At 39.8% G+C, this 15,945-nt stretch overlaps 1 protein-coding gene and 1 long non-coding RNA gene across 21 annotated transcripts in view; one reads left to right on the forward strand and one right to left on the reverse strand.

The window, feature by feature from the left end:
* The window catches only part of LOC141584260 (uncharacterized), a 331,739-nt gene extending 321,784 nt beyond the window's left edge, over positions 1-9,955 (reverse strand). For all 4 annotated transcript variants that reach the window (XR_012517179.1, XR_012517176.1, XR_012517178.1 and 1 more), the window contains exons 1-2: positions 9,794-9,955; positions 8,313-8,409 (exon numbers count right to left, since the gene is read on the reverse strand). This is a non-coding gene — a long non-coding RNA (uncharacterized LOC141584260). The remainder of the gene's footprint in view (positions 1-8,312; positions 8,410-9,793) is intronic.
* A 123-nt stretch (positions 9,956-10,078) lies between these two features.
* Positions 10,079-15,945, forward strand: part of AHI1 (Abelson helper integration site 1) — a 226,017-nt gene continuing 220,150 nt past the window's right edge. For 14 of the 17 annotated variants that reach the window (XR_012517180.1, XR_012517181.1, XM_074397418.1 and 11 more), the window contains exons 1-2: positions 10,079-10,248; positions 11,967-15,400. The gene's annotated coding sequence lies outside the window, so the exon portion shown is untranslated. Of the gene's footprint in view, positions 10,249-11,966; positions 15,433-15,945 lie in introns of all 17 variants that reach the window. The other 3 variants (XM_074397413.1, XM_074397415.1, XM_074397414.1) reach the window with 3 other exon arrangements.

Raw genomic sequence — 15,945 nt, forward strand, 5'->3', positions numbered from 1 at the left:
GAAAACCTAGGCAATATCATTCGGAACACAGGCATGGGCAAAGACTTCATGACTAAAACACCAAAAGCAATGGCAATAAAAGCAAAAATTGACAAATGAGCTCTAATTAAACTAAAGAGCTCCTGCACAGCAAAACAATCATGAGAGTGAACAGGCAACCTAAAGAACAGGAGAAAATTTTTGCAATTTATCTGACAAAGGTCTAATATCCAGAATCTACAAAGAACGTAAACAAATTTACAAGAAAACAAACAACCACATGAAAAAGTGGGCAAAGGATATGAACAGACATTCCTTAAAAGAAGACATTTGTGTGGTCAACAAAAATATGAAAAAAAAGATACTCATCAATGGTCATTAGAGAAATGCAAATTAAAACCACAATGAGATATCATCTCACACCAGTCAGAATGGTGATCATTAAAAAGTCAGGAAACAACAGATGCTGGAGAGGATGTGAAGAAATAGAACACCCTTATACTGTTGTTAGGAGTGTAAATTAGTTCAACCATTGTGGAAGACAGTGTGGCAATTCCTCAAGGATCTAGAACCAGAAATACTATTTGATCCAGCAATGCCATTACTGGGTATATACCCAAAGGATTATAAATAATTCTACTATAAAGACACATGCACACATATGTTCATTGTGGCACTGCTCATAATAGCAAAGACTTGGAACCAACCCAAATGCCCATCAATGATAGACTGGATAAAGAAAATATGGCACATATACACTATGGAATACTATGCAGTCATAAAAAAGAATGAGTTTGTATCCTTTGCAAGGACATGGATGAAACTGGAAACCACCATTCTCAGTAAACTAACACAAGAACAGAAAACCAAACACCACATGTTCTCACTCATAAGTGGGAGTTGAACAATGAGAACAAATGGACACAGAGAGAGGAACATCACACCCCTGGGCTTGTCTGAGGTTTGGGGACTAGGGGAGGGATAGCATTAGGAGAAATACCTAATGTAGATGACAGGTTGATGGGTGTAGCAAACCACCATGGCACATGTATACCTATGTAACAAACCTGCACGTTCTGCACATGTATCCCAGAACTTAAAGTATAAAAAGAGAAATTTAAAAAAAAATACTGTACCAAGAGTTAAAAATTTGCCTTGATAATACACCTAATTAGAAAGATCAAGTGCCTAAATGAGTTGCAGTTTGGTTCATCATCTGCAAAATAAATTAATTTAAACTGAAAAAGAAAAAGGAGAAAGGTCAAAGATTATGATTAAATAAAAACATTATCCAAATTAAATTTAAAGGAGTTTAATTGAGCAATGAATAATTTGCAAATCAGGCAGCCTTCTCAGCCAGAGTAGGCTTGGAGACTCTGGTGCAGCTACATAGAAGATTTATGGACAGAAAAAGGAAAGTGAGGTACAGAAAATGGAAGTGGAGTACAGAACCTGCTGGATTGGTTATAGCTTGGTGTTTGCCTTATTTGAACATGGTTTGGATAGCTGGCTACATTTGATTGGCCCAAACTTGGTGTTTAGCACAAGTGTAGGCTACATCTGATTACACTTCTACTTGTTAATAGTTTAAGATGTACAGAGAAACATTTAGGCTGAATTTAAAATATGTAAGGAGGCAACTTTAGGCTAAACTTGATTTAATAGTTAATCCAAGGCATTTGGTGTTGGGCTTGAGTAACTGGAAAAATTGAGTTGCCATTACTTGAGATGGAGAAAGTGTGGTTTGTTTGAGGAAGCAGATGAGGAGTTCAGTATTGGAAAAGTTAAGTTGGAGAATATGTTAGACATCTAAGTGGAGACATGTAATATGCAGGTAGATTTATGAATCTGAAGTTTGAGGAAGAAGGGGCAGAAGGGATATATTTGGGAGTAGTTTACATGACAGTGGGACTATAGAACTGTAAGAAATCTGAGTGAGTACATGTAGATAGAGAAGTCCAGGAATATACGTCTGGGACATTCCAATAACAAGAGGTCAAGGAGATAAGCCTAAACTAGTGAAGGAACCCTAGAAGGCAGAGAAGCAGGAAAATGTGTAATCATCAGTTAGAAAATGTAATGAGAAGTGAATGCATTCAAACTAGCACTGAAAACCTACAAAATGCTGAGGAATAAATAATAATATGAGAGACTTATAAGAAAATTATCTTATTTTTTAAAATCCACCATATCACCTTTTGACATTTTTACTATACTGCTGAAAAATACTTTGGATTAGAAGTGATATAGTATAAAGCCATTAAAATGAATGGGGTAGATGTATGTTACTGACATAAAAAGACTGTTAGAATAATAATACATGATAAAGGACAAAAACAAGGTGACAGGACAAAATCTATACTAGGAAATTATCTTTATAATTTAGTATATTTAGTATATGCATAAATGGAAGTATGAAAGAATGTGTAAAAGACTGATCAATGATTAAAAACATGGCTGACTTTCAGTTACATTATAAATATCTGAATGATTGTTTGAAATTTTTCCACATGCACATATGAACATTGCTAACAAAGTTATAATTTTCAATGAAGATTAAGTGGTGTTATATACAGCATCTCCCTCTTATCTGCAGGGGATATGTTCCAAGATCCCCAGTGAATGTCTGAAACTGCAGGTATACTTATATGCCTTTCTCAAAGTCATACAGAGTCAAATCTCTAAATTTCAAACATTTTATTTGGGAAACGAGAATTGCAATTCAAGGCATATACACAGAATGGGAGGTCTTTAGTATGTCTGAAAAACAAAGAGAAGGTTGAGGTTTTTTAAAAAGGAAAAATGTTACCCATTGTTTTTGAAAGAAAGTTCATTGGCACTAGTCAAGTTGTGGGAAGCTGGCAAGCTCTGATTGGTGAGTGACGGCAGTGGGTAAAACTAGTCTTAGTGTCATAACAGGTTATTTCAGTAGCTATCAGATAAAACTGATTTCAGATTACAACAGGCAGTTTCAGTAACTGGGCTTGTGGAAAATTTAATTCTTGGAGCAGATGCTATATGCCCCAAATGCTTTTTTCCCTGGCCCCTTCACTCTGATTTAGTTGGGTATGACAAGAATGACCCAATTTATATAATCAGTCAACTTCACACCTCTCATCAAGTTTAACCTATAAATTAGGCACAGTAAGAGAGTAACAGCAATAACTCATAACAATATAAAGCATTTATAACAATATAATAATAGTTATTATGTGAATGTAATCTCCCATTTTCTCTCTAAAATTTTCGAACCAAGCTTGTTGACTGAAACTTGAGAAAGCAAAACCATAATTAAGGGGGCACTACCGTAATAGCATGGAAATGTAATTACAACATAATGTTCATTCAAGTAAGCGGAAATAAACATTTTACACACATTATGACCAAAATTAAAATACACACGGAAAACAGACTAAAAGGAAATTTGTCAAAAAAGTTCATTGAGATTCTCTTGGGTAGTGTTATTGAATATTTTTTCCTTTTTATCATGATTCTATGTATTTCAAATTGTCTGTAATATGTATATTCCAACTTTTATTTTTCCTGCTTATTATAAAAATTTCCAAACATACAAAGGAAAAACTATAATAACATACTAGGTGCCTATCAGCCAGCTTTAGCAACCATCGAAATTTAGATACTCATGTATCATCTCTCCTTACCTTTTAAAAAAATTTGGAATATTTTAAAGCAAATCTCAGACACCTTATCATTCTATTCTGTGCAGTTAAGTCATACTCTACATAACCACAACACCATTATTTTACCTAATGAAATTATACAATTTCTTAATATCATTTAAATATTTAGCCCATAAAAAAATCTGGTTGCCTAAAACATGATTTTCTATAGTTGGTTTACGTAAATCAGAATCCAAACAAGGCCCATTCATTCCATCTGTTATGGCTCCAGAACCCTCCCTAGTAATGTTAAGGGCTCAGTTATGCCTCAGTTCCAAATGCATGTGTTGAAATTCTAACCTTAAAGTACCTCAGAATGTGCCTATATTTGAAAACAGAGTCTCTAAAGAGGGAATTAAGTTAAAAGGAAGTCATTAGCGTGAGCCCTAATCCAATATGACTCTGTCCTTATAAGAAGAGATTAAGATATGGCAGGTACAGAGGGAAGTCCAGGTGAAGACACAGGAGAAAACAACCATCTACAAGCCAACAAGAAAGGCCTTAGAAGAATCAACCCTGCAGACATCTTTATCTCAGACTTGTAGCTGCCAGAATTGTGAGAAAATAAATTTCTGTTGTTCAAGCCACCCAATCTGTGGTACTCTCTTATGGCTGTCCCAGCAAACTAATACAAGCAGTAAAGCTAATATCTGTTCTGATTGGTAAGTGCACGTCCTGTACTGGAGCTTAAATATTTTGTGTATCAGTCACATTTATGTATTATATTATTCAAGAAATTCACTATTCATTACATATTAAATGTGTCAAATACTCTAAATCTATTTTATTCCTAAACGTTTCTCTCTCTCTCTCTCTCTCCATATAAATAAATATATATATATATATATATATGTATATATAACATATATACGTATATATAAATTTTTCATGGATACTCAGCCAATTTTTATAATTATTACCATACAACCACTCTTAATTGTTTGTCTCTCCTAGGACAGCAGAGTACCCTTGATCTTGCACTCTTGAGTAATAAGAGCTAAAGCAACATATCTGCTTTATGCAGTTTGAATGGGCTCATTAATATATTTCGTATATATTCAACTGGCTACTGAACATCCCACTGCATACATCCCATTGAAACTAAACATCTTTTCCTCCATGCTTGCTCTTTCTGACTTTCTGTTGTTAAATGATTAGTCCTTCTCCACCCAGTTACCTGAGCCAGAAACCTCAGCACCTTCAAAACTTTTTTTTATAATTTTGTAATAATTATAAACTTACAGAAAAATTGCAAGAATAGTATAAAGAACTTCTGCTTTTGCCCAAATTCCCTAACTGTTGACATTTGCTTTATCATTTTGTCTATGTATATTATTTACATTTATGTTTATTTATAAAATATATATATATATATATATATATTCCTGAACCACTTAAAAAAGTTTCGGATACAAAGCCTCATTATCTTTAATATTTCAATATGTATTTTCTAAAAACAAAAGTATCTCCTATGTCACTATAGTAATCAAAATCAGGAAAATAATAGTGTTAAAATATTGCTGTCTAATCCAGAGATCCCAGTTAAATTTTGTCAGTTGTCCTAATAATATCTTTTTAGCAAAAGGATTCCATTCAGAATCATGTATTCCACATAATTGCCATGTATCTTAATATCTTTCAATCTAAAAAAAGTCCTTTAGTTCTTCCTTTGTTTTTCATGACCTCGATCCTTGAAAAGTACAGGTTTATGATTTTGTAGAATGTGCCTCAATTTGGGGTTGTCTGATTTTTCCTCATGTTTAGATTCAGATTACACATTTTTTGCAGGGATGTCACAGAAGTGTGTTCTAAATGCCTCTGACCATGAGGCACACAATGCTGATTTGTCTCATGACTGCTGCTGGTAACTTTGATCACCAGTGCCAGATTTCTACACTGTCAAGTTTCAGTTTTTCCTCTGTGTAATTAATAAGCATTTGCTGAGGAGATACTTTGAGACCATATAAATATTATAAGTCTCTTAATACTCTCACCCTCTAGTTTTAGCATACACTGATGATTCTTGTCCAAATCAACTGTTAATTAGTATCATGACTGCCAAATAATGATGTTTCTACTTATAACACTGTCTACATTCATTAGTTGACATTTTTATGTAAGGAAGAGCTTTTTCTTTATCCTGATTTTTCAAAAAAATCATTTATTCATTTTAGTATGGGCTCAAGTATTCCTATTTTATTTAGCAGACTATAATCCATTAACATCATATTGGTGCTCAGACTGACTCAGATGTGGCCAATGGGGGCTCCTTCAAACTGGCTTCTGTGCCCTTTCTATATGTTTCTTCGCTCTGTATTAGCTTCCTTAATTTCTGATGCAACAAGATTTTCCAGACTGCTGTTATAAAATCAACCATTTCTCCAAGGGACCCGAGTTACTGTTAGTGAATAATAGTCTTTAAAAACCAAGATCTAGGCACATGTGCTCATTGCTTCTAGCATACCATTACTCTGAAACCCTTTCAGCAGAGAGAGCTAGGAAGAATATAAAGATAGATACGCATACACATACCCAGACATACTTTCCTCTATATTTATTTCTACATGTGTTTATGTATGTATTGAAAACTATGAATTCACACTGACATATTCAATTCCAATCCAACATCATCACAAAGGTCATTGTGGAATTCCTCCTCTCCCAATTTGTAACTTCCTTTTCTGTCAGTGAGAAACCTGGCTCCCATGAGACCTAACATATTTATTTCCTCACTCCCCTTTCACACTTGCTACCTCTTTACTTGGCAAGGGGAAGAGGAACCAGCTGGTCATCGTTTTTTTATTCTTTCTTAACATCCGCTCTTCCATCCAATCAATCACTAAGTCCTGGCATTTTTATCTCCTAAAAAATTCTCAAATTGGTCCATTTCTCTCCATTCTGACTTTTCTTAGCCTTGGCTATACCACCTTAGTCTGTTACATGGCTTACAGCAAGGCATCTTAACTGGTATTCCCAGATCTAGATTTGCTTCTTTCCTGTCTCTGAGGGAATGTGTTCTCTTTCTGGGTCCACAAGGAGGTGTAGTTTCTAGGGCAAGAACTTCCAAGCACCGAATTTTCTCCCCCTGCCAACCATCTTCATCCAAGAGATTTAACGGCTTATGTCTAAATTTCGCAGGCTCAGGAAGAATCAAAAGTCAATCACTCCAGCAGAAGTTCTAAGGAACTCCTTTCATTGGCCAGGGGTCTTAGAGAAGGTGGGGGTTCCTCCAAGGTTAAAAGTCTCCTTCTTCCACAGCCCTTCGGACTCCATGTCTGGGTCCCCTTCCACGAACACTCCCTTTGTGGAAGCTGCCTTTCTCTCTCCTGGATTTCCCCCTCTGGAGACCCCTTCTGCACTCTCTCATGGAAGCCTGTCTTCCCCTCCTAAATTCCATCTCTCTCTATTCCCTTCCACTTAGTGTGGAAGCTGCTTTCCTCTCCTGATTCCATCTTTCTGGATTCTCTCAGTGGGAGAATTAGCTATTTCTTTCTCTCTCCTTCTCTGGTTTCTCTCTCTCTCTCTCTCTCTCTCTAAATAAATCACTTTCTATAAACACTTTTGAGTCTGGCATTTACTGCACACTGTGCCATGGTTGCCTCTCTCATTCTTGAGAGGGCAGGAGACCAACAACCTGGAGAAATGTCCTCTCTGGGTAGCTGAGGGCACCCTTGAACCCCAATATAATATCACCATTCTGCAGCCAGAGTTATCCTTATGAAATTAAAATTTGAGAATTTCACTCCATAGTTTCATTGAATACAGTACTGTCTGGGTCGCTTCATAGCTTGTTTAATCCTCTTGTTTCATTTCCTCAAAAAGCTCCTAGCCTCATTCTCTACCTTTAGTTAGCCAACTTGAACTTTTTTTCTTTTTTTTCAGTTCCTGTATTATACCAAACTTTTTTTTGATGAACACTATATGCCACCTGCTTCTACCTGAAACCCTTCCTAACCTGGACAACTCCACACATTATTTTGGTCTTTACTTAAATGTCTCTTCTGCTATGAAACATTCCCTGACCTCTCCCACCCCATTGCACCTCTGCATGCTACTGTAAATTCTGAAGCAAGAGATGATAAGTGTTACACATCAGCTAGTCTGGGGATTATATTCTGAAAATAACTCTCCACTAAGAATGAGCAACCAGAGTTATAACCTCTCTTTGGAAAAGTGGGCACTTAAATGCAGCTGTGAAGACAGATGAAAAGTGCATAAAACACCTACAATGCATAGCTCTTAGAAGGAGCTCAATATATGTTATCCATTATTCATTCAACCAACGTTCATGAAATGACAACTATTTCATAGCTACTGTGGTAGATGCTGGGGATAGAAAAAATACAATGTGAACTGAAAATACAGAGGAGTGTCCAAAGTCTAATAGGCAATAGGAGTGTTTGAAGAAGTCAGTCAACCTGCTTAAGATTCAAAGGATGGGCAGCATTTGGCTGTGACATACAGGAGTGTAAAAGAAGGAATTTTCAGGAACAGAGGACAATATGTGCAAGGGCCCAGTGTGAAAGACTATGGATTGTTGTTCATGGTACACATAATTCAGTGTTGCATAAAACTGTATGGTCCATCCTGGCCAACATGGTGAAACCCTGTCTCTATTAAAAATACAAAAATAGCTGAGCATGGTGACGATACCTGTAATCCCAGCTACTCTGGAGGCTGTGCAGGAGAATCACTTGAACCCGGGAGGCGGAGGTTGCAGTGAGCCGAGATAGCGCCAGTACATTCCAGCCTGCGCAACAGAGTGAAACTCCGTCTCAAAATAAATAAATAAATAAATAAACCTGCAAGGTACACATGATTCAATATTGCATAAAATTGGAAGAAGCTAATGAGAGATGAGATGAGTCAGGGAGATGGAGCATTTTGTATCCTAGGCAAAGTAATGATTTTCTCTTACAGATTGCCTTTCATGAATTCTCAACAAGAGAGTGGCATTCTCCGATTTACATTTTTAGTCAGGTCATTCTGATAGTGTGGAGAATGGAATTTAAGAGTCAAAACTGGAGTTAGAGGACGGTAAAGGGCCCATCTGAGGAAGCTGAAAAGAGAGAATGTATATGCTTTGGTAGAAGATGCATTTAGGATACTCTACAGTTCTTACTAAAAAAAAAAAAAAAAAAAACACTGGGAGGATTGTGGCAGCTTAAAGCAAAATAGAAATCTAAGGGAGTAGGTTTAGAGCGGAAAGTTGAACAGCTCAGTTTGGTAAGCATTGGATTAGCTTCCTCACAGGATTTAGGGACGCACATGACATAGTTTGTAAGGTATGGCGATGCCACTGAGAATGGAAAAGCTGGCCTCCATAAACTCACTGTACAAACAAAGCAACAGGTTACAGCGCGCGGCCGTAAGTGCAGGAACCGGCCTGTATTCACGAGTCCACGAGTAACCCAAGCACTATTTTTCCAGCCCTGGTGACTCAGAGCTGAAGATGGTGCCCGTGGCAGAAATCAGAAAAGTGAGTGGGAGCATTCGGGGTAGAAAAGGATGGCGTGTTTGTTTGTTTGTTTGTTTTGAGACGGAGTTTCGCTCTTGTTACCCAGGCTGGAGTGCAATGGCGCGATCTCGGCTCACCGCAACCTCCGCCTCCTGGGTTCAAGCAATTCTCCTGCCTCAGCCTCCTGAGTAGCTGGGATTACAGGCACACGCCACCATGCCCAGGTGATTTTTAGTATTTTTAGTAGAGACGGGGTTTCACCATGTTGACCAGGATGGTCTCGATCTGTTGACCTCGTGATCCACCCTCCTCGGCCTCCCAAAGTGCTGGGATTACAGGCTTGAGCCACCGCGCCCGGCGACGATGGCGTTTTAACTTTTGTTTTGTTTTCCATACATGGGGAGACAAAGCTAACGGAATCATGGGTAATTTTTTCTTAAGGTTTTGTCTGTAGTACAACTCATTTTCCACGCTTTAAAACCATGGTTTCTTTCGTGGGCGCGACCGCGCGGGGAGTGACAAGTCTGTTTCTTGGCCTCATTCACTCATTTTCTTATTCTGGGCGGGTTCCACGACAGCCTCCCCAGTTTCCTTTGCCCCGCCAGTTTTTCCCTGAGCTTGCTACGGTTCTAAGGAGGAAAGAGCATTTTCGGGGGTGAGAGCGGGTTAGACTCACTCTCTGTGGCGGCACCCGCGCAATTTCGGGTCCCTTCCCGCTCCAAGTGGAGGAGACTCTTCCCGCTTGCGTGGCCGGGTAGGCGGGAGCCCGGTAATGTCCCCGAAGCGCTCGCCGGCCGGAAGCCTGAGGGCCCGGGAGCGGGCGTCGCACAGCCCCTACTCTAAAGCGGAGGCGCTGGCGCCGCGGGGGCGGGGCCGCGGACCTGGCCGGTAGCGTGGGGTGCGTCGGTCGCCAAGGGAACGGCGGCGTAGGCAGGCGTGACGTCAGTAGACCGCGCGCTGTCCGCACTGCGGCACAGAGCCGAGGCTTGCTCTCAGATCCCGCGTCGCTGGTGGATTGAGTGGCTGTACGGCCGCCTCACTCCGCGCCTGACCCGCTAGGCGCGGGGAGTCAGTTTGCACTGCTCCGGGTGTCGGCTCGGGCGGGACAGGCCGTTCTGCGTCCTCCTCTCCGTGAGTACCTCGTGGGTGCGCTGGTGGCGGGATCGCGGGCCTGGGTGTTCGGCCTGCTCCACGCTCTAGAGCGCAGCGGTGTCAGGGCTGCTGGAGTCCGAGAGCGCGGGGGCTGATCGCGGACTGAGCCGCGAGCTAGGCCGGCTGTCTCGGGAGAATGCGATTTCTGAGAGTCCTCAACGTACTTTTCCTCTTCGTTCACTGGTCTCCGGAGAGTTGAGCATGGTGCTGTGATGGGGAATTCACATCTTTGCCTTTCCTACTCCCGAGTCTTGTTTAAATGCTTTTAAATCGGATGTGTAGTGTGTTTATTTCCTTTTAGAGTGTTAACCTGGATTAAATCTTCAGCGTGTCAAAAGCCTTCTTAAAAACGTCTGAGGTGATCAATGTGATCATTTGTTACAAAAAAAGGTGATCAATGTGTTACATTTAGAATAAAAGAACCAAATTATATTAATAGGTTCGTTTAGAGATACATAAAAATAGAACAAAAATGTAGACCACTTAAGAATCCTTATCAAACGGTTTTGCTGCGTTTAGCATTCCTGTGAAAACATCTAAATGTGAAAATAAAGCTTTACTCTCTCTTTTGGGGGGTTGGGGAGGAAAGAGATGCCAACAGTTTTTTCACCTGTTGCATTAACAGTTGCTGTTATTGCTTGGGCTTTAGGAAGAAGATTGCTTGTTACGAGTTATGAGTACTCTGGGAAATTTTTAAAAGAATGCTTGAAAGAAATTCAAACCAAAAGTGTTTTTGAACAATACTTAGGATCTCGTTTATGAAGAATAATGTTTATGAAGTTAGAATCTTGTTTACTTATGAAGAATCTGGTTGATTTATTCATTGAATTTTGTATACAGGATTTTTGTTTGCCTTTTTTTCCCCTTGCGATAACATTTGGTTAAGGAGCGAATTATCAGGCCTCTCAGTTTTTTCTCCCATTCATTTTGAGTCACATATTGGCTGATAATCAGGTGGTCTGTAAAATAAAATGAGATGAAATATAGTACATTTAATTTTCCTACATAATATCTCTTAGAAGCTTCTGTAAAAGGGTTTGTGAGGGAAAAGTTGTAAAATCATGGAATATGCAAGATTCAGAGGTGTCTATTTTAAAGTATGACCTGAATTTTTGCAGATATTACTAACCAAATATTAGTAATTCTATGATGTGTTTGCTGTAGCATTAAGATTTAGAGATGGCTGAACGCAATGGCTCACACCTTTAATCCTAGCACGTTGGGAGACCAAAGTGGGTGGATCACTTGAGGTCACGAGTTCCAGATCAGCCTGCCCAACATTGGTGAAACCCCATCTCTACTAAAAATACAAAAATTAGCTGAGCATGGTAGGATGCACCTGTAGTCCCAATTACTTGAAAGGTTGAGGCAGGAGAATAGCATGAGCCGAGGAGGCAGAAGCAGCAGTGAGCTGAGGTTGTACCAATGCACTCCAACCTGGGCAACAGAGTGAAACTCTGTCTCCAAAAAAAAAAAAAGTTAGAGATGAGTTCTGTAATGTATTTTCTGTGTTATGGTTAAATAATGTTAGTGTTTTATTAGTTGTGTATTAAGCTATTAATAGTATGTAAGTATATGATTTACTTAACCATGTATTTAATTTATAATTAGTTATTTTAAATACAATAATAATGGACATAATTTTATTGCAGTGTACTGATTATTTTGCTTTTTGGTATTTTATCTTTTCCTTACAGTACTAAAGTAAGTGCCATTTTAAATTCCCAGACAAAGGAAAAACAAGGATTAGAAATTAAGTGGCCTGCCCAAGGCCACACATCAGTAAGTGGTGACAGTAGAGTTCAAGCCTGAGTCTTTTTTACTCTAGGACCATTGCTACTACTTTGTGTCTTCCCTCCCCTCGTCTCCTGTCCACTCCCCTTCTCTCTTGTCCCCTCCCCTTCTGTCCCTTCCCCTTTCCTCCCCTCCTGTCATCCCCTTTTTCTCCACTTTTCTTTTGTAGTGGCAGATACATAACTATAGAGAGTATTGGCCTGACCCTCCAAAGCTAGCAGTTTTATGGGAGTCACAGAATATTTTAACGGGGTGGCAATTCAGGGTTGAGGTAGAGAGAGTTACAAAGATTAAGGCACCCTGGGAGCACAGAAGAGAAGTACTTAACTGCCCTTCAAGGTGAGAGTGCTCTCTAGAGAAGATATCATTTGCCTTCAAAGGATGGTGAGGAGTTTGTTAGAGTGACAAAGGAGGAAGGACATTTTTCAGGAGAGGGGATATATGTGTAATGATACAAAGGCAAGAGAGGACTTCGCACACGTGAGGGCCTGCAGGTAGTTTCACATGGCTGGAACACAGTGTATGTGTGAAGGGGACCTTCCATAAATTGCCTCCTCAATGGTAAGGACTTTATATTTTTTTTCAGTGTGCGATTCGGAACTAGTGAAGAATTTTAAGCAAAGAAATGACACTCTTGGGCCTGGCACCATGACTCATGCCTGTTATCCCAGCACTTTGGGAGGCCAAGGCGGGTGGATCACAAGGTCATGAGATCGAGACCATCCTGACTAACATGGTGAAACCTGTCTCTACTAAAAATACAAAAAAATTAGCCGGCCGTGGTGGCACACGCCTGTAATCCCAGCTGTTCTGGAGGCTGAGGCAGGAGAATCCCTTGAACCTGGGAGGCGGAGGTTGCAGTGAGCCGTGATCATGCCACTGCACTCCAGCTTGGGCAGCAGAGCAAGACTCCATCAAAAAAAAAGAAAAAAAAGAAACGACACTGTCACATTTGAATTTTGGAAAATTACACTAGTTGCTATGTAGATGATGACTTTTTTTTAAAGGGAAAGGTGATAGAGGCATGGAGACAATCTTAAAACGAACAGCATAATCCTTCCACATTTTGTCCCTCAGAGTTACTGTGTCATGTCACTGCCTTTAGGGGTGATGGAAAGACAGTTGGAAGAATTCTGTAAAGAATTGTCGGTGGGTCACGCCTGTAATCCCAGCACTTTGGGAAGCCGAGGCGGGCGGATCACGAGGTCCAGAAATCAAGACCATCCAGGCCAACATGGTGAAACCCCGTCTCTACTAAAAAATACAAAAAATTAGCTGGGCACAGTGGTGTGCATCTGTAGTTCCAGCTACTCAAGAGGCTGAGGCAGGAGAATTGCTTGAACCCAGGAGGCGGAGGTTGCAGTGAGCCAAGATCGCACCACTGCATGCCAGCCTGGCGCCTGGTGACAGAGTGAGACTCTGTTTCAAAAAAAAAAAAAAAAAAAGAATTGTCTGCATGTCCCTTCTACAGGTCTCACCTTCTATTCATTCCTCAGCCCCAGCCTACTAAGTTTCTGCCCCTCCATAAACAGCTTTGCTATAGGTGACTTCCTACTTGCAGATTCAGTGGGCTGTCCTCAAAACCAGCAGCCCCTTTTGATGCCACACAGTAGAGACTACATCTTCCTTAAAACTCTTCCCTTCTATAATGGTTCTGTCTCCCAGTTTTTCACCTAGCTCCCTGATTTTACTTTATATTGTGGGCTCACAGACTTCTCATTGGCATTTCATTTTCTTGTAACAATCATGTTTATAAGTAACTCCCAAATCTTCAGCCTAGGGTCTCCCTGCTGGATTAATAGATTGCCTAGCAAACATAATATGATCATATTCATAAAAACACACACACATATGACAGTAATAACAGTTGTCATTTTTGAAAGGCTTGCCATGTGCTAGGCATTGTGTCAAGTATTTCACTTGCATATTCTCATTTAATCTGTACAAAAACCATGTGAGTGATTTACTCCTATTACTGTGAAAGACTGGGAAACTGATGTCCATAGAGATTAATCTGCTGGCATTTGGAACTGGTATTTGATTCCAGGGACCTGACAGTGGAGTTGATGCTTTGCTCAGTGCCCTTCAGACACCCATCTCAACATGACCCACACTAAACCCAGTGACTGCACCCTAACAAGCACCTGTTATAATTATAGCTAATATTTATAGTTGCTTCTTCTAAGGTACCATTGTAAATCGTTAAACCCTTACAACCCTTTGAGTAGGCACTGGTAGGATGTTTTTACAGGTGAGGAACCAAAAGTTACATAAGTGACTATGGGAGATTAATTCTAGGACATGGGTTTTAAACTACTCCCCTAGTCTGCATCATATTACAGTTTAATGATACTGCTAATCTACTTGCTCTAGTTCTAGAAACATGGGAATCATCTCTAATTCTTTCTCCTACCTATTCATTAGTTATGTAATCTTACTAAAATATTATCTCACTCCATCACCCAGGCTGGAGCGCACTGGTGTAGTCTTGGTTCGCTGCATCCTCCGCCTCCCAGGTTCAATCGGTTTTCCTGCCTCAGCCTCCTCAGAAGCTGGGATTACAAGTACCCACCACTATGCCTGACTAATTTTTAGTGTTTTTAATAGAGACGGGGTTTTACCATTTTGGCCAGACAGATCTCAAACTCCTGACCTCAAGTAATCTGCCCACTTGATTAATTTTTGAATTTTTAGTAAATACGGGATTTTACCATGTTGGCCAGACAGATCTGAAACTCCTGACCTCAAGTGATCTGCCCACCTCATTCTCCCAAAGTGCTGGGATTACAGACATGAGCTACCCCGCCCGGCAGGCTTTTTTTGGTGACTCATAGTCATAACATAGTTCATCTTTTTTCCTCCCTATTGGCTGACCCTCATGTAGTATAAATATTAAGTTTTTATTTGCTTTATGATTTTTCTACTTTTGTGCTCTCAGGTTTCAGTTACTGATGCTGTCATTGCACTTGCCTTCGCAGCTTCTCTTTTCTAATTTGATATAGACTAGAAAGTAGAAGACTAAATTTATTAGATTTATAACTACTAGAAAGAGTAAATACAGGCTTCTGTCACTGAAGTGTAGGAGTTTTTACTACATGGATTTACTGATGTCTATTTTGTCTGTCTACTACATAGTGTTGCCTAAGTTAACTGACGTAGGAGTGTTTACATAATCATTCCTTTCTTTTTAGAGTTTCTTAGACATTTCTGCAAGAGGAACATGAATGTGGATCTCCAGGGAATTGCAGCATTAACCAGTAATGCCTTGGGCCTGGTGTGGTGGCTCACAACTGTAATCCCAACACTTTGGGAGGCCGAGGCAGGCGGATCGCATGAGGTCAGGAGTTCGAGACCAGCCTGACCGATATGGTGAAACCCCGTCTCTACTAAAATTACAAAAATTAGTCAGGCTTGGTGGCACACACCTTTAATCCCAGCTACTTGGGAGGCTGAAGCAGGAGAATTGCTTGAACCTGGGAGGCAGAGGTTGTAGTTTGCTGAGATCATGCCACTGTGCTTGACAAAGGGAGATTCCATCTCAAAAACAAACCAGTAATGCCTCAGCCAGCTCTTTTTTTTTTTTTAACACCCTTTATTCTTAAAAGCATACATATTATGTTCTAAATGTTCTAATTTGAGAATTAACATGTTCATTTTAGACATATACCCCCATTTTTTAATAAAATGGGCAGTTTAGTAATATACATGCTGAGTTTAACCATGGTTTTGAGTAATTCTGACACACAGTAATACACACCCAAAGAAAGATGGTACAAATACTTGTACTATCCTTCTCTATTGTAGCAGAATTTCAATGGCAGACACAGGTATTTGAATTCACTGTCTCCGCCTGTGCTACCTTCAAGCATGCTTTAATGTACT

The sequence above is a fragment of the Saimiri boliviensis genome, chromosome 4 (assembly GCF_048565385.1).
Source record: "Saimiri boliviensis isolate mSaiBol1 chromosome 4, mSaiBol1.pri, whole genome shotgun sequence".
Taxonomy (NCBI): Eukaryota; Metazoa; Chordata; class Mammalia; order Primates; family Cebidae; genus Saimiri; species Saimiri boliviensis.